The sequence below is a fragment of the Columba livia genome, chromosome 3 (genome assembly GCF_036013475.1).
Source record: "Columba livia isolate bColLiv1 breed racing homer chromosome 3, bColLiv1.pat.W.v2, whole genome shotgun sequence".
Classification (NCBI taxonomy): domain Eukaryota; kingdom Metazoa; phylum Chordata; class Aves; order Columbiformes; family Columbidae; genus Columba; species Columba livia.
Window position 1 is genome coordinate 21,151,671 of NC_088604.1, and position 20,158 is coordinate 21,171,828.

Below are 20,158 nucleotides of genomic sequence, written 5' to 3' on the forward strand. Positions count from 1 at the left end.
TAAATTAACTGGTTCAGGTATGCAAATCTATGAACCTGGATACACAGTTACCCAGTTAAATTTTCTCAAGTTTCCTAATCAGTTACACAAATCAGTCTGAAAAGCACAGCACACTCGCACAAGCATACAGGAAGGCTTTCAACATCCATGCCAGTTCATTCAGTCACTCCCCATGTCTCCAGTTTCTCTGGTGGTGCATGGACAATCCATAAACAAGTTTTGGCACAATGCAAAGCCTGCTGATGCTGCAGAGAATACATCTCTTGATTTTGATAGTCTTAGTGTTGGCCCTCCTCTTAGTATAAAGCAGAAATATTTGGGACATTAAAAGTTTAATCAATCAGTGTATGAAAAACAGGAACTCCACACTTTAACATTAGAGAGAATAAATGACCAAGTGTTTCAAGCTAAAGAAGAAATATGTCTTAGTCAAGCTAGAACACCTACCTTAACAGAACACACAGAAAATGGAAAATGTACCAGACTCAGGACCAGCTCCCTGGAGTTGTCAGTCATACAGTTGTGTTCAGAGAGAACAATGTAGGACAATGGTGGGTTCTGCAGCTGCTCTGAGACATCATTTGCAATACCAGAGCACAGCTTAGGCCTTCTAATGGGTGGCTTTAATGCTAAATTAGAAGAGGCAGCTGGGTGATGGAAAAAACTTTGGGAAGCCACAATCACAGAAACTAAGCACTGATTGTGCTGAGTTTTCCATCTTGCTTTGGCAATTGTTATCCCTCCAAACGACATATATAAAGAACCAGAGACTCACCAGGTGGCAGAACAACAAAACAGACCAGTGATCTCTCAACTAATGGAAGATTCAGATCACCTGCCTAAAATTTAAGGACATACTAGGCAATACATATCTACAGCAGCCGCAATGATGACATTACTATGCAACCCTTCAAGAAAAATCTAAAACAAACTAAAGAGCAGACTTAAGGCACTGTCAAAAGCAGTGAAGGCTGGTGTGATATATAGTGTCCAGCAACCAGCAATTATTTAACTTCCGCAGCAGTTACAGCTGGATATCCATACAGATGAGTACCAAAAGGATAAGCAAAGAAATATGGAACCTCATGATGGAAAATTCCCCTCGTTATCAAAACCTTGTCAAGCAAACCCAGTACTTGAATTGGAAAGTCACTGAAATATTAGAATGGCAAAAATAACAGTACACAAAAAAAAGACTGAGCAGTACTCATTAAAATTCCATTTAAATATTTCCATTTGCTTAAGGCCATTTACAGATATGTGAAGTACTCTGCAATGATTAGTAATTACACATCAGGTTGGTAAAACAGATTCTTAGGTGTTGTTTGGTGTTGCCATAACAGGGATAGCATCACTATCACAACACAAAAACTAGTTTGAAAAGTAGCAGAGAAGGCATTGTTCAGAATCAGCTATATCGGGAAAACCACATTAAGGAGAAAGAAAAAAAAGTAGCTGTAGGAATTCATCTATCTCAACAGAAATATATTAGATGAAAGGAAGAGCTCAATAAGAAGTAACATTATAGACAGAAGCTGAAAGCAAAGATATACAAAACATCTGGATTTTTTAATCAAAAACTTTAAATCTCTAACATAATCTCACTGTTAACAGTGCAGTTCTTTGAGCTGGAGAACTAGCATTAAAGATTAAATCAACATCTGAAATAAACCACAAATTGGTATGAGAAGATCTGAGTGCTGGATAGAAGAGTTTTGCCTTTAAACAAAGAAATGAGAAATTACCAATGGGAAGGCTCTCTGTATCAGAAAGTGGGACTGGAATTATTTGAGGCATTTGTACCAAATGCTTGACACAAAAAAGTCCTCCCAGTGAACTGGGTAAATGGAAAACAGCTGATATTAAGTGAAACAAAGACAGAAGAAACTTTAAGAAAAAAAAATTAGCAGTGATGGCCCAGCACAACAGTAAATCTCTGTTCTAGAGAGAAGGCAGGAGCAGTAGAAAATGGCCCAGAGGAACACGAGGGACTCGTGCATCAGTGCTGGCACTGGGAGGGCTTATCACAGTGAGTAATTACCTGCCACCATGCAGGTAACAATCTTCATGTCTGCCAAGTGGTTTCTATAATAAGAAACATATTGAGAAACAACTAGCGTGTGTTTGTGGCTCAAAATTGTAGACTTTTCTTTTTAAGTTTCCATATGAAATGCAACATGACAGGTTCAATCAACATACATCTATCAGATCAGAGTGTGCTTCATTATGAGCATTGGCATTACATGGCGTTCTTTTCTCTGCCCCGGTGTAATTGTCACAATTTGTAACTTGTCATGCAAACTGTTTCAAATAAATGTGTTTGTAAACAAAGACTTGATGGTTCACTGTTATTCAGACAGCTGGTGTGCTACAAGAATCTCTCTGAACATGAAAATAAACAGTTTTGGTGTTAGCTGATAAATAAATTAAGTCCAAATCTCACATTGACTACTCAGCTACTAGGTGCAGCACATTAGCTAAAGACTAAACACCACAAAGTTGTCCCAACCAGAGGTTTAGGTATCCAAGAGCGGGAATTGTTCTTCTGTCTTCTTTTAGGGGGAACAGTGTCTTTTATCACTCTGTCAGCCCAGTACAAACTGTGACTATATTTGCATCCATACACTAAGTGCATTTGCATGCTATGATGGTATCTTTAGTCATTTAAATTAGATCACTAAGTAAACACACGTTTTCATTTTAAACTTTAGTCATTTGTGAGCTGGTCTTTTTAAAAAGAACCTAGAAAATATAGATCTTCCTTCATAGTATTATCCATTATCAGTTCCATTCGAGAAGACACTCAGATAAAAAGAAATTAAAATCAAAGAGAGAAAAATGCATATTTGCTCATTTGCTTCCTTTTCATCATGTAATTTATTACTATAAAACTGCCTTAAGTTTCATAAAGTCTGGGAGCCAATAATGGCTTTAAAATGTAAACCCAGAGCTACACATCAATAGAAAATCAAAGAGGTCAATTGCAACTGTTTAAAAAGAAAACTCAGTCTCTCTGTTCCATCTATCCACTATTGCAATGATTAAATTTTTCTTAGTCCAGCTACTCAGTAGATCTCAGATGCGTTTAATACATGACATAGCAGCATGTACATTGCACAGCTTCTGTATCTTCTTGGTGAGCATTTAAAGTACTATCAGTGGCCACATGTTTTATCTCGTGTGTTCAAACATATTTAATGCCAATTCCCTGCAGACACAAACTGCCATGTACTGGTCAATCAACACCAACCCATCAAATGTTTTTGTTCACTTCCTATATATCCTGTCAATTCATTTGGTGGAATATTACCCCTTGTAGATTTTTACCTCTAAGAGTCATTTTTTTTCCTTAATATCTCTCCTTAATGAAAAAATTCAGCACACCTAGGAAGTGCTTCATGCATGCAATAATTACAACTAAGATATTTTTACAGGAGAAAAAAAAAATGAGAATATTGGTAATATTGTATGTATCTTCGTTGTCAAACTGAAACTATTTTCTTTCTTATTTTCGTCTTTACTTAGGGCTATTATATATTATTGCATTTAGTCAAGGTATTTGTACTAAGACTCTTGTAGGAGGATAATGAAATATGAAAACTGTTACAGATGTTTTCATTTCAAGATTATATATTTGCTTCAATGTTTCAAAATACAGAAGTAGGATGTAATTTCCACATGGGTTATTTATTTTGCTCTTCTGTAGTGGCAGCTAAGAGTCTCAGCTTTTTTATTGTGATTAATCAGCCAGTCAGTCATAATTAGTTAAGAATCCCCTGGTGATGAGCATCCATCCAGACTTACAGGCTGAAAGCAGTAGAGAAGCTCAGGTTTTTCAAAAGAAATGAAATAAACTCTGTAGTTAGTTAGTGGTTAACAAAACCCAAGGGAGAGCCACTCTAGATTCAAATATAGAGACTTGGTGTTATGCCCTGGGGGATGACATAAGGATTAATATAGTTTCTAACAGAAACATATTTACCATTATAACTCAAGACATTCATATTACACATATGAAAGGTTGGTTGGTTTTTTTAGTCTGTCATATTTTTTATTCAGTCATACATCTCAGCAATCAATTATGTATGTTAATTGTAGTCCATGCAGTAAAGAACCCTTTCTTCGGTTTTCAAGAAGTTGCTTATCAATTTCAGTAGAAACAACTTGGGTTTCTATGATGAAACAGTCCAAATGGGAATTACACTACCATTCTCTCCATGCCTTTTATTATGCTGTATATTGTACAGCTTCCTGCACTCACCACCAGCTTCATTTGGTCTTTAATACCATTTGTTGCTAGCACATTGCAGCCCTCTCAATACCAAACCTTTGCAGCATCTTTTTCAATATTAAAGTCTGAAAAGACAGAGCTGTAGGCTACCTCTTTCCACTCTTGGATTCATTTATGCTACACAGGAATGACTCTTTTTTGCATAAGAGATTAGTGGTTATAGTACATGGCAAAGGTATTAGAGACAGGGGTCAGTACTCTCATCAGAAAAAGATGTGAGAAGTATTGTCCAGTTGATTAAATCCCAATAAAAGTTGCAAATTGCAAGTTCTGCCTTTGAAAGGTCATCAAGAAGTATTATAAGTGTTCTGAATGAATCCCCTGGATGCATAATTAAGCAATCAGATACATTGTATTTTCCATTTCCATAAATTAACATCTGAATCAGAATAGTGTGCTCTGTCAGTGTGTCACAGAGGAAAATGGAAGATCAAGAGATCCACTCACCAATCAAAATCCTTCACTTTCCTCAAAGCAGTCCTTTCTACAAGGTTAATGTGACATTAACATCGACGGAGTTATATTTTCACTTATTCTAGTTGATCACAAATATTCTTCTCCCATGTCATAGCCTGCCAGGGGAATTTGATTCTGTTCCACAGTCATATATTCTCAGTTTTCCCTACATTTATATTTCGGGTTCCACACAATGGCGGGGTGGGATGGAAAGGCTGAAGTAGTTTCCACCATAGCTTTACGGCTTAATTTTAAAATGTTTATTCCTACTTGCAATTTCCATTGGCCATGAAGTTTCATCTACTAATAGAAAAATAATTTTGTTAAGGCAGCAGTGTTTAATATAGGTTTTATGTCACTACACAGTCTTTATATTCAGAACTGTAAAAAGTGTTTGTTGTATGTAATTGTTATATTTCCCATGCCTGATTTCCCAGAGTATAATAGGCTTCAATGAAAATCATGACCTTTTTTTTGCTTTACAGAAGCTTCCCTTGTGTCACATCATTCAAGAAAGGAAAACTGACAAAAATGATAGATGTGAAATACAACCTGTGTCAGCTTTTACTACAAAATACTTCTAAGCATAACATAGTAAGAATGGTCATGGTGTGCTATCTACATGGCAACAAAAAAAACCCATAACCTGTCACATTTTTGGATAAAGCTGTAGTTTTCTGCAATGAATGTAACATTTCTAATTATGACATACATCATGTGACTATGATAATTTGAACATAAAAGGCAACCAGAAACAGTAAATAACAATCATGTCTTCAAACAGACTGTTATGAAAGCATATAATTTACTTTTAAAAATACGCTGGAGTTTGTTTTATGTTTTGGAATCACATACTTTTTCCTTCTTAATTCCTTGATGTAATGGTAACATGTATTCTGTTAATGTTCTGGTAATACGTTAATTTGAAGAGGGGGTATGTGTATGCCTGCTTAGACACAAGGTCAGTGTCAGCTCACTACCCCTGTGTCTAACAGACAGCCCTCCAACTCAGTCATGGCAGAAACGCTGGTTGAAGGAAGTTTTTAGTTAACCACCAATTGCACAGCTTTGTCCCACAGCCTCTGCTTTATCCCACAGCTTCTGACTCCAGCCACAGACCTCAGTTCTCTGCCCCCCAAACATACCTGGTGCAGTCAACTTCACTTGCTGCAGACAAGCCACCACTTAATTCCTGATAGGGAAATTTGTTTAGGCTGGCTTTAAACAAGGAATAAATAACTCAGGACACTATATTTATTGAAAAAGCCCCCAACTGCTCATTAATTGTCTGAGATTATAGTCCTGCAGTGTGGCTAGCAAGTTAACAGAGATCTGGTTTTCTAATGAGAGGACACATTTTGCTGCCTGTTCAAAGGAGCACTGTCCTTATGTAGCTGAGTTAGTTTTTAAACAGAAATGAGCTGGAGACAATTTTTCCTTTTGTGCCTTGCAGAGCAGACAAAAGTAAAAACGATACAATCTAGGGAAAATGGAGCAATTATTTAATTTTAATTTTATGTTTCTATTAGTTTTCTTCTGACAAGGCAGTAAAATGATATTACCAGCACACATTTATTAAAGTACAAGTGATGATAATATTGTAAATAAAGTAATAATGAAGTCTTTATTAAAAAAAAAAATTAAAATCCACATTTCTGCAGAAGAAAAGGTTGAAGGGCAAACCTACAAATGGCCCTCTAATAACTATGGGACATTTATCAAGATGGTGGAGCCAGACTCTTCAGTTGTGTATGGGTGGTAGAAAAAGTGACAAGAGACACAAATTAAAACAAGAGGGATTCAGACTGAATATAAGGAAATACTTTGTCATCATAAGGACAGACTCGCAGTGGAGCAAGTTGCCCAGAGAGGCTGTGCAGCTTCCAGCCCAGGAAATGTAAAAGATCCAGCTGGATAAAGCCCTGATCAGCCTGTTCTGGTCCAACCGCTCCCCTGCCTTGAACAGGAGGCTGCACTAGAGACCTTCCACCTTGGTATGATCCCATGAAAGGACAAAAAAGATTCAAGAAGGTGCACACATCTTATAACTGTATTGCCTTTTAATCTGAACATACATCAACACAAGCAATTTCTTGCAGAAGATGCAGACTTTGGGAAAGCTTTCTTTCCTGAGAAAGAAAACACTGATAACTCAAAGAAAACATTTCATATTTTTTTTCCTATACTTGTCCTCTCAATGTGTCTTTTTATTATTTTAGCTAAATATCTGAAGAATATCTTTATTACCTGGTTTATAGAGATGATGCCTTGCTTAATTTCAAATATCTTATATTTTCTCCTCTGAAGGGAGTTACAAGACAAAGAAATGAAGTACTATAATAATTTCTGAGATACACGTGGTCTAAACATCAGTAATGAAAATAGTTGTGAGGTAATCTTGAAATGTCCAGGCACCAAGTCTCTATCTGTGATTAGTTTTTGGTTTATGTTATGACAAATGTGAAACAAATAGGGCAATTTCTCGCTACATGCAGTCTTTCTAGAATATCTCTAGTACATGGACAACAGTTAAGAAAAAAAGATGGTGAAAAACGAGCAATTGTTCTTTATTGCTCAATTATTTTATTGTTCAACAACACACAGTAGTAAAATAAGATTAACAAGAAAAAAAAATGCAGTGCTGCTTCTTCTATTATTATTCAGTTTGATTACTATTTAGCTGAAATAATAAAACTTTAGCACATTCAGTTACACTGTAAGGTGTCAATACCAATGTTATGACAAAGATGGATATTGATAATGGAAAACATTACTGAATATATTGCTTTTTAAAGAACTTTGTTCTTCATAAGTATATAATCAAAACTGATTTGAAGTGATCTGCAGCACAGTAGTTCTCGACCAATTTGGATACTGTACATTGTTGTAGGTCAAGTGGAATTTAGGCCATCCACAAAACTGAAAATAACTTCACTGACAACAAATTCTGTGAAACTAGGTCAAAATCCTGAAAAGCTCCTAAACTATTCACAAGGCAAGATCTGGAGAGAGATGTAATATCTTTTATTAGACCAGCTGACAAAGTCAGAAAATAAAGACACTGCCTTCAAACACAGAGTCCTTTCTACAGGTACAATAGACATCTTCATTGGCTTTAGGAGTTGGGTTTAACCTCTGAGAACTTTGATATCAAGGGGCTTGAAGAGACAAGCTGCTGTCTAGTGGCACACTGTTACATGCATCAGTCCATTATCCCACTCACAAGAGAAAGGGGATAGCTGTCAATGTAAGCAAAATCATTTCAGGAAATATAATCATTAAATTTTCTTCAAAGCAATTGGATCTTATCACCTGCTCCCCAATAATTAAATGTAGTAAGTTTGTTCTGTGCAATCACAGAATCGGAGAATGTCTGAGTTTAGAAGGGACCTCTGAAGGTCATCTTGTCCACCCCCTCTACTCAAGAAGGGCTACCTAGAGTCTGTTAGTCAGGACCATGTCCAAATTGGTTTTTAATATCTCCAAGGAGGGAGACTTCACAACCTCTCTAGGCTACCTGTGCCCTCACAGTAAAATAGTAGGTTTAAAAACTGCCACGTTATTATGCTGTTAATAAAAAAGGTGGAATTTCCCAGAGCGGTTTATTTTAACAGTATTTTTGAAACACATCAGTTGGACCAGAGAACAGTCAAGGAATAATTCTTAAAACAAACATGTAACTGTAAAAAAAGGCAAATAAATACAAGTACTAGACTAGCTCTGCATTATGAAAATGAAAAACTCAGAATAAAAGATATGAGATGCTATTTCTCCTTTTTGATGCTAGCTGTTCTAGCTGTCAGTTAGAGACCATGTCCTCAACAAGACATCATTTCCTTGTTCACAAGAAAATCTTATCATATTTATCAATAGATAGTGGAAAGCAAAGAAAACTGAAGTTAAATATAAAAAATGCACTTCCGAACTCAGACACTATGGTAATCTAACTTTTTTGTCTTTCTGAAAACAGCAACTGAAAAGCAAGCCTTCATGCAATTTTTGATATTACATTTTATGTCTCTTGACAGTAAAAGATCCTAATCTGATCCATTTGCAATTTACTTTGATGCTTCACATAACATTTTTTCCTTAACAGGGAAGTTAATTTGCAACAGCTGTGTGTTGATTAGTTTGGACAGCAGTCAAAATTAATAGAAACTGCATTCTGAACATCTTTAAAAACACCTCTTTGTAAGTATTTATTTTCTTACTTGAAAGATTTTCTTTTCTTTTTGAAGAAGGGTTGCATACATCTTTAAGGAAAAATTGCTGTTATACAAGATAAATAGGTGCTTTCTTAGTATTCAAAGCAGATAACATTTCTGGTGGGCATGAAACAGTGTTCTGATACTTGGAGATGTACGTACAAACACAAGGACATTAATATGGTAAACAGCACCTCTAACAGAACAGTCCCATTTTCAGCAAGACCCCAAATGCCTCTGATGGGGAGCACAAAAAAAATCCCCACTGCATTTGGCTCTGATGGCCATCCTACAGCACCAGGAAAATCTGAGAAGATTTTGAGGAGGATGATGTTAGAGATTGTTTAGGAAAATTGGACGTGGCCTCAATGGGATGCACCCCCAAGTGCTGAGAGAGTTAGCAGATGTTATTGCTAACCTGCTCTCCATCATATTTGGAAGGTCGTGGAGAATAGGAGAGGTGCCTGAGGACTGACAGAAAGCCAATGTTATTCCAGTCTTCAAAAATGGCAAGAAGGACGACCCAGAAAGCTACAGGACAGTCATCTTCGCCTCCCTCCCTGGAAAGGTGATGGAACAGCCCATTCTGGTTGTCATTTCCAAGCGTGTGGAGGAAAAGAAAGTCATCAAGAGTAGTCAGCCTGGATTCACCAAGGGGAAATTATATTTGACCAACCTGATAGCTTTCTGTGATGATATGACTGGCTGGGTAGATGAGGGAAGAGCAGTGGATGTTGTCTACCTTGACTTCAGCAAGGCTTTTGACACTATCTCTTACAAAATCCTCATACGTAAGCTGAGGAAGTGTAGACTGGATGAATGCATGGTGAGATGGATCAAGAACTTGCTGGATGGCAGAGCTCAGAGGATTGTGATCAACAGTGCAATGTCTGGTTGGAGGTCTGTAGTTAGTGGGGTTCCCCAGTGGTCACTGTTAGGTCCAGTCCTGTTCAACCTGTTCATCAATGACCTGGATGAAGAGACTGAGTGCATCCTCAGCAAGTTTGCTGATGATACCAAACTGGGAGGAAGGGCTGACATGCCAAAAGGCTGTGCTGCCACTCAGTGAGACCTGGACAGGCTGGGGGACTGGGCAGAGAAGAACCTGATGAAATTCATCAAAGGCGACTGTAGGGTAGGGCACCTAGGGAGGAATAATCCCATGCACCAGTACAGGTTGGGGGCTGACCTGCTGGAAAGCAGCTTGGCAGAAAAGGACCTGGGAGTCCTGGTTGACAACAGGTTGACCATGAGTCAGCAATGTACCCTTGTGGCCAAGAAGGCCAATGGTGTCCTGGGTGCATTAGGGAAAGTGTGACCAGCAGGTTAAGGGTGGTTCTCTTCCCCCTCTACTCTGCCCTGGTGAGGCTGCATCTGGAGTACAGTCTCCAGTCCTGGGCTCCTCGATTTAAGAAGGACAAGGAATTACTGGAGGGAGTCCAGCAGTGGGTTAAGAAGATGATTAGGGATTTGTAGCATCTTTCTTATGAGGAAAGCCTGAGAGAGCTGGGTCTGTTCAGCCTGGAGAAGAGAAGGCTGAGAGGGGATCTCATCAATGTTTGTAAATATCTCAAGGGTGAGTGTTAAGAGGATGGGACTAGACTCTTTTCAGTGGTGCACAATGATAGAATGAGGGGCAATGGGCACAGGCTGAAGCATAGAAAGTTCCATCTGACTATGAGGAGAAACTTTTTTACATTAAGGCTGACAGAGCACTGGAGCAGGCTGCCCAGAGAGGTTGTGGAGTTTCCTTCTCTGGAGACATTCAAAACCCACCTGGACACATTCCTGTGCAACCTGTTCTAGGTGAACCTGCCTTAGCAGGTGGGTTGGACTGGATGATCTCCAGAGATTCCTTCTAACCCCAACCATTCTATGATTCTGTGATTCTACAATCCCTTGCATAGCTACGATAACTCGGTGTTGCTTCCTTCCTGATTAATCTTTTTTCACTTCTTTCCTAGTTTCCTATCATAATGCCATCGCATAATAGAGTAGCAAACCATTTCATTCACTCCTCTTCCTTGGCACTTTTTGATTAAAATTTATTTTGCCTACTTTAATTACTATATTCTTTCACTGATGCAGTAATCTGAAGACAAATTAACGAAAGTTTATACATTGTGAAAAATATTAAGTGCATAAACCACATAACTGATGTTCTGTTGTAACCACGAGAGTTTAAATGTTTATGCCTATAATTTTTTTTTAAATCTTTGCTTAGTATATAACTGTTAATTTTCTGCTGAAATTTTATAAAAAGCAAATATTAATGTAACCTCATACACAGATGTCATTTTACAGAGAGCCCTGTGAGATATGCTGTCACTAGTATTTTTGAGTGAAAGGGAAACAACTTGATTCTCTGAAGCTATCTAGGTTGATGTCTCTTGCTGCAGGAAGGAAGGATCTGTTTTGTATTCACTAACAAACTTCTTAGCAAGGAAAAAGGAGGAGGGCACAAAGAGGGCAATGACAGTGTGTTGTGGGTAGTTATTGGTATTTGATTTAACATTACAGAGTAGAAAAGCCTTATAATGGCTAAGCATGATTTCATGAGGGAAACTGAGGGGGAAATTTTATCTCTAGCATTGAGGATACAAAAGCAAGAAAGTTTATATGTTAGATCCATGTATTCTTACTCTTTTTCTTGGCCGTGTTTCAGTCCACACTGTAGGACAACTAAAGTACACTCCTTTTAAGACCTGTGAAAATCATCTGCCTAGCATGGTGATGAAAACAATCACCATAGTCAATAGGAGAAATATTAATGTAGGGAGAGCACTTGCTGCTAACACAAAAATATTGATTAGTGTTGCCAGTGTCAAAATATTGACATAAGTCATTCACTTCCAGGCCATTTTCACCAGACGAATAATAGATCTTAATTCCTTCATATTGTGATAACCTATGGCTTCTGGACTACTAACTTCAAGTATCATTCACATAAGAGCATGCAGAAATTATCAGAAATCTCTCTTTTGGAATTAATAATAATGGAATCATAGAATAGTTTGGGTTGGGAGGGACCTTCAAAGGTCATCTAGTCCAAGTCCCTGCAATAAGCAAGGACATCTTCAACTAGATTGGCTTGTTCAGAGCCCTATCTAGCCTGGCCTCCTGCCAACTCTCTCAGCACTTGCGGGTGCATCCACTTGGGGCCCACGGATTTGTGCATGTCCAGTTTATGTAAATAATCTCTAACCTGATCTTCCTCAACCAAGTGAAAGTCTTCCTTTTGCCAGACTTCTTCTTCTTTCTCTAGGGTCTGGGATTCCCGAGGGCCGGTCTTAGCAGTAAACACAGAAGAAGGCATTCAGTAACTCTGCCTTCTCTGTATCATCTGTCACCAAGGCACCCTCCTCTTTCAGCAGCGGACCTGCAGTTTCCCTAACCTTCCTTTTGCTGCTGATATACTTGAAGAAGCCCTTCTTGTTGTCTTTGACATCTCTAGACAGATTTGCTGCCAAGTGGAACTTGGCCTTTGTCACCACATCCCTGCATACTTGAACAGCACCATTGTATTCCTCCCAGGTGGCCTGTCCCTTTTTCCATATTACATAAACATCCTTCTTCCACCTGACTTTTGACAGGAGCTCCTTACTCATCTATGCTGGCCTTCTACTCCCTCTGCTTGATTTCCTACTCATAGGGATGCATTGGTCTTGAGGTTGGAGGAAGTGATGTTTGAATATTAGCCAGCTCTCTTGGACCTCCCTGCCTTCTAGAGCCCTATCCCATGGGTTTCTTCCAAGCAGGACCTTGAAGAGGTCAAAGTTTGCTCTGCTGAAGTCCATGTTTTTGTTACTACTTATTATCCTGCTTCCTCCATGCAGGATCCTGAACTCTACCATCTAAAGGTATCAAATATGTCATAATATGCATTTTCTTCTGCAACATTTTGTGTTCTAAAGTAATAAAATTCAGCATGCACTGGATATTCTCATTTTTCACAGAAACCTGCAGGAATACACAGCTCTCGGGAATTTTGGAACTGTGTGAGAATGGTCTCATGCTTCAATTCGCAAAGAATTTCTCTGCTACCATAGCTAACTTTTAAACATCTGCCTGGGAAAATCCTTAAACTCCATCCTCAGGCATTTTGGTGAGTAAAAAGTCAGGCAAGTCTCAGTGATACTCCTCCTATCTAGACACGTACAAAGGCAGAGGCACATCTGAAATCCCCCTCTCCCTTAGACTGGTCTTACTTCTGTGTTACAGATTCACAGCCTGGATCCATTCTTGCACATAGCTGCCTTTAGATCTTTCTTTTTGATAATACAGTTGCTTCATCCTTTTAAAACATAGAGGAACCTTTTCTGCAGCTTGATGAAGAATAAGACTTCCATGTCCTAGGAAAGCACTGCAGTCAACAAACTGAGAGCTCTCGTTGTCCTCCAGCAAATACGTGTCACTGTGTAGCTCACAGTGCAAGACTGATAGGGCCAGAAGGAGACCAAGGGTGAGGTTTGGTAGTGAGGGTGTGCAATTGCTTTTATGTTATTTCCACTAGTTCTGAACAGCTTGTGGATTAAAGAGCCATTTGTCACCAAACACTCTTTATCAATACTGAAACACCTATACTGTATTAATTTCATTATCTTGATTGACTTTCAAACTGCTTAATGAAACTTTCTCTTAATTACCATGATAAATACCTTTATGTGAGTGGGTAGATAATATTCTACTTCTGATGTTTTAGAATTTTTGAATACCACTGAAACTGAGATCTTCATTAAGCTCTTCACATTCCTGCCCAAAAACAACCATTTAAAAGATACCACTCAAAGCCTGAACTGGAGGTCTATGTCAAAATTGGTACTTTTTTTTTTTTTTCTGATGAAATTTCAGGCTATCAGCTCAAAAACTTGTGTAATCTCTGTCACTGACTTCAGCAAATATTGCTGAAAAGTGTGATCTTTACTTAAGATTTCATCACTGCTTTATATTTGAAGATTTGATTTTTTCAATAACTAATTTTCCACCTACAAAATATGATCTGCCACTATCAGAGTAACTTGAAAAGCATATCTATTTTTGGTGGTGTAAATCAGTGCCATTCCTTTTTCTTGACATCTTCACAGAAATATGATAGTGTCCCTGTTTGCACTCCATCTGTATACAGTATGAAAGTAGGTTTTATTCATGATTTATGCATTCATCTGTTTGTCAATAAATCATTTGAGGAACTAAGATCATTCAAGAGATTTTGGAACTAATACTTTCAAAGATCAAATCAATAAAAATAATAATGCTAGAAAATCTGAAATTTACCCTGTAATTAAATCACTTGACAACAAACTATAAGTTATCTTGAGGACTAAATTTATCAAGTACATTCTTGATAGTTGTTAAGATGGCATTTCTACATATTTCTTAGTGTATAATAAGTTTCTAACCCAGGGGTATCATTTACAAAGCTATTCAAAGCAAATATAAGTACATTATAATTGCAGGCAAAATTTTCATACAGAAGAAAAAGACAATTAGGAGTTTATATAACAGTAGCTGGGAAAACAAATATCTTTACTGCAGGTCTTTACCATAGGAAGAGAAATTAATTGAATGCATCATACTTGAGCCTGAGGCAGTTTTGCGTCGAAAAGCCTAACACTGTCATCACATCTCAATTCTCTCACTGCAACAAAACCACTGGAAGTTGAACTGCAAATAGATGCAATTACCCCAGTGAATGTGTCCAATTTTCTGTACCACCTTTCATTCAAGATGAACAGAAGACTCACTCAATCTCAACAAACTAAAAAGAAGGTCTGTAATATGACAGAAATCAACAAAAATACATTCAGAACCAGACAGTGATTTCTGTGGAGAAAGAAGTGTGAAAGCTTGCACACAACTAAAGAGAATAAAGGTTACCAAAGACTTCTCAGAATACATTAAGGGAAACTTCACTGAGAACACAAAAGTAGAAGCCAAACCCCAGTGGAACTTAATGCATGTTTCTTTCAGTTCTTAATGAATATTAATGGAAGACAGAAATACAAGGCTTTGACATTAGAATATTTTCAGAGTGTTGAAAGATGACTTGGTTTTAAAATAAAATTATTTATTCCCTAAAGAGCCAATCCTGGACCCACTGAACTTATTGCTAAAATTACCTTGGTCTCCATGGGTATGCCCTACAAGTAATCAACGACAGTTTTGATAGCACTATGTTGGAAGGGCAGATAAAAAGAATATAAACCTTTTTTTTATTATTTTTTTAAATCAAGATTTTGATGGATTACTCTATGATTAAAGGTTTTATGGTTTTTGTTTTCTGTTTTTTGGGGTTTTTTTTAAGAAACAAAATATTCCCCACAATAGCTCTGACAGCCCAAGAATTTTGCTGGGGTTTGAACAAGGAAACACAGACCCAAATAAGTCTATGGAAACTACAGCTGGTATCCAGTCTCACAGACTTCAGTGGAAATGTTCACTAGCAGAAATAAGAGGCTAACAACATAGTAACATCAATCAAGCTTTGTAGCCCCAAACTGGTATAGCGAATAATTCCTGAAATGTTTCATATCATTCCTCATGAACACTCAAGTTGCCATCATAATTAGCTGAGAGCTGCTTAGAAATGTGGCCTGATGTCTTTCACAACCAAATCTTTGAATCTCTTCCTTCTCTCTTCTTTCATCTTTCTAGGCACAGACCTCACAGAGTGGATGTGTTCTTTAGTACTCCTACCATGTCCTTCCCAGAACTTTGATCCCAGCAACACTTAACTGGGGCTATCCAGCTCTCTTTCCATGTATTTGTGATGCCTCTGTCTACACCAATTTTACCTGTCAGTAATCACAGTAAATTCAAGTAATTGTCTGGTTCGAGACTTTTTTCACTATCCTTGAAAGATCAAACAACAGCTAAGGCAAGTCATGAACTTCAAAGCCCTCATACAGAAAGTTGGCTGGGATATTCAACCTATACTCTCATCTTACAGCTTGAAATTGTTCTGCAAGACTACTCTTTTGTCCCTGGTAAACTGCTGGAACGAATGAGCCATGAGAAGAAAAGGACACATTCTCCACGTCCTCGTTTGATTCCAGACTAGAAGACACCCAGGCACTCTTGTAGCTTAGAGTTTTTGTTCCTTCTCGAACACCAATAACCAGGGCCTGACAGCAGCAAGTTCTGTGCACTTCATATCCAAAGAACTACCATTGTGCTTGTACTAGAGCAGTGCATGCTTGAATGGAAATTTACTGTCTTGTACGGTCCCAGACAAATCATGGCTACCGACCTGGTGCCGGTATTTGAGGGATAAAGCTACCATTAAAAAAAAAAAAAGTTTCTATAAAGTTAGGGAACCTACCTGCAGGGCATGGCACCATTCTTCCTGGTAAGTACCTCTGTCCTTTACAGTATCTATTTACTGTAGAATTAAATTATCTTCTCTCAAACAGAGCAGCTTAATTGCAGCTTAATGAAGTGCCAGAATTTCCTCATGAGAACTGTTGTGCCTACCCTCTGGCTCTTTTCTTTTCCTTCAAACCTTTCCAGAAGCCCACATCAATATGGATATCAGCTAAGAATAAAGGAATAAAGCTGCTTCCAGGCAGAAGGAGGCCCACAGCTCTGCACTCCTCTACCTACAGCTTGCGACTGGTTTATTAGAGATACACCTGCATGACCTAAATCCCAGCACAGAAGGACCCACACCAGTTTTGTCCTGTTCCCTTCAGCAGATCTTCATTTCAGTCTGATACAAGTGGAATCATCTGTCTCAAAATGGGCTATGACAGTATTTTCAGGACAACAGTAAGGCCATCCTTGTATAAACATTTGGGCACTGATTCCTGTCACCGTCATTCAGAACTAACAGGGTCCAAATCATCAGTGTAAACCAAATTTATCGTACTGTAACCCAGCACTGGTTCAAAGACAAATGTTCCACATTCATCAGATAATTATCCTATCATAATCCAGATGCAAAAAAAAAATAAAAAAATACAAGAGATCAAAATTCCTTGCCATCCCTCATGGTAAATTGGCTTTCTGGGCTGAGAGCACACATTGTCAGCTCATGTCCGGCTTTTTATCCCCTACTCTAACTGGAAATGAGAATACTGTTGAAAGAAGTGCTCAGCTGTGCAGGCTATTATCATATGGAACACAGCAGGAGACAGAAAGCACAGAATCGTAGGCAACTCCATCTCCTTTTGGACAGCAGAAGGTTTTCATTTATTACTGTAGAGCAATGAGATATCTGAAAGCTCAAACTACTCAAACTGGCCACAGGAATTAAGACCTCAACTGGAACAAATCCACAAAGAGTAGGTCAATGTAAACCTCTTTATGTTGCTTCCATGAAATACTGGAGATTTTATTAAAAATATTTTAGTGTCTTCTTTTTTCTTTGCATAAGGCTAGAATTGACCTTCCTAGTGACCTTTCATTCCACACTTTTCTGGCCCAGCAGCCATAAGTCCTGCCTCTGTATTCACTATCAGATGATTTTTAGTCTATTATCCATATAGAAATTAAATTAATTACAGCGGTACAACAGAAGTACCTCATAGGAAATCTGTATACTTAATACTGTTTTATTCACCAGTCCATATGATTCAGATCACAGTTCATAAACAGCTTAAATAGATGTTCAAATCACCACAAAGATAAAAATTTTGAACATGAAACACTCTTGCCTACTGTGAATCAACCACCTGAAACTCTTTATAGCAGCTATCACTTAACAAATTACATAAGAAGATAGCTATAAATCAAAACCACAAATGATAAGGAACTGCCAAGAGAAGCATTAAATAAATGCAACATCTGACTGTCTCTGTTACAAAATCAGTGCAGGAAGCAAAAAGAAAATCATGACAAAATGCACACAATTTGTAAAAATATCCCTCTCATACTAACTCCCCTGAAGTGACGGCTTCTTCACTGAAAACCCCAAGTACACCTAGAAAAGTTGTAACAATAATATTTTGCTACCACATTTTTTACAAAAGCCAACATTTCTGAATTTCACATAGAGACCACATCTAATGAACTAATATAACCAGAAGGAAAGAGGAAGAGAAAGCACTGAACATTTGCAATCTGTGTGTATGGGTAGTTCCAGTCCTCACATTTTATCAACTTAAATTCCCAGATTAGATAAAAACAGAGGAAATATATATAAATTCTGTATATACAAAAGCACACTCTGTTACTCACTTTGGAATACCTAGTTGGCTGTGATAAAGTTCAGTGTCAGCAAGTGTAAGTCACATCTTTTTCATGGCATAATATAAAAATGCATGTTGCAAGCAGCCTCCTGCCCTCACTGGCTACAGATATCCTGGTGTAATTTGTATCTGCTTATTTCTGCAACTCTTCTAGTGTTGATAGCAAACCACAAATGCCTCTTAACAAAAAACAAAACAAACAAACAAACAAAAGCCACAAACACAAAGAAAGAAACAAAAACAAACAAGCAAAACCCCAAAACCAGAACCCAGAGCCTAATCTACGTTCGATGTTTCTCCAATGAAAATAAAAGCTGTTTAATTCTTTGGTGCCCAAGAAACAGTAGTTCAGTGATGCTAAGCATTAATGCAAGCTGCTTACTTTCAAAGTCTTCACTGACTTTGTTGAACTGTCATAGACCCATCTTTCCCTTTACTAGATAATTCAGAATTTTCTTCACACTACTGAGCCTTCAAAACATTAAAAATGAAGATGCCCAGCTGACATTTGGTTTAGAAGAAACATATTACAAGAAACAATAAGCAGAGAATTGACAAAGGTTATGGACACAAATCCTCTTGGGTGCAGGCAACAGTAGTTTCACAAAGAAAAGAAATCACTGGACAATTCAGCTACAGTTATTTAATGTAATTCTGTGAAACATACAATCACAGCAGTTTTGTTTATTTAAGTTCCTTTCTTTTTATAGCAGGCATCATTACCTAAGTTGTTCTTATATGCTGTTGGGCAAGGACCTTTGCAAGAAGCAATTTCTGTGATTTCTCTCCTTCCTTTTTGAATGGTTGAAATTATTCACACATCCTCCTGATGAATTAGGAGGATAAACTGAACCTACAGCTCCAGGAAAAGGTGATTTCTAACACCCTCTTGAGTTTTCCTGCTTATCAGCAGCAAAACCCTTAGACCATTTTCAGCTTCATTCCCAAATTGAGACAGATGAGCTTTTCTTATGCAGCTGAGTATTCCAAACAAGGGAAGGCAGTTATCCTCATAACCTTTTTGATGCACAGGGAACACATGAGAAGGGGGAACATTCACCATCTGAGCCCCTTCTAAACTCTTCTCAGCTACAGTGAGGTACCTTTAATTGTATTTGCAAAAAGGTTACCAAGGTGGTAGGGGCAGCCTGGCTCAGAGTTTGTTCTCCCCATCTGTTCCCCATGAGTCTGATGTGTAGTTCTGCTCTTTGCTAGCAAAAGAGCGTGTACCTGGATTTGCAGTTATCCAGCTGTAATGCTGATGTGAAGCATCAATGGTGAGAATATGCAATACTTACAGCTGCTAATACAACTGTCCCCTCCTTTTTTGGTGGGGGAAAAGTATATAATGGTCCTTGAAAAACAGAACTAAGAAAGGGTGCTTTGCAAGTCAATGAATTTTATTCAATACTGGAATTCTAATAAATAGATGGGAATTAAGTTTGATGTTCTTTGTCTGATTCTGTTTATCTAATGTATTTTGGAAACTGTAATTGTAGCAGAAAAAGATTATATTCTTGCTTGCCTCTTAAGAAATGAATCAGTTTTAATGCAGGTGTTCAGAAATAGATTAGCTCAGCACTTGCATAAAAAAAGTATTTCCTCAAATACCAATTGAAAATAAAGGCAAAGAAAAGTATACTTTCCTGAAGGACTGAACATAAAACTACAGGATTATGGGAGTAATAGGTAAATAACTGCCTAACCCTTGCCACCACTGGCAGCTCAGAATACTCCTACCTTCACCTTCTCTGCCTATATCCCCTTAAGCATCCACTTCTACTGAGTATAGGATCAGAAAAACAGAAAGAGCCCTGCAAATGAAGATAGAAAATCTCAGTTCAGGCTAGAGAGGGACCTCCAGCCCATAAGATTTGCATGAAATAAGGCAATTAGTGTGATATATAGTTTAAAAGTACTAATTCCAGAAGACCTGGTTGCTCTCTATAAATACATCAAAGAATATATATCAGGAAAGCAGAAGATCTATTTAAAATAAAGAACAAGGCACCAGAATA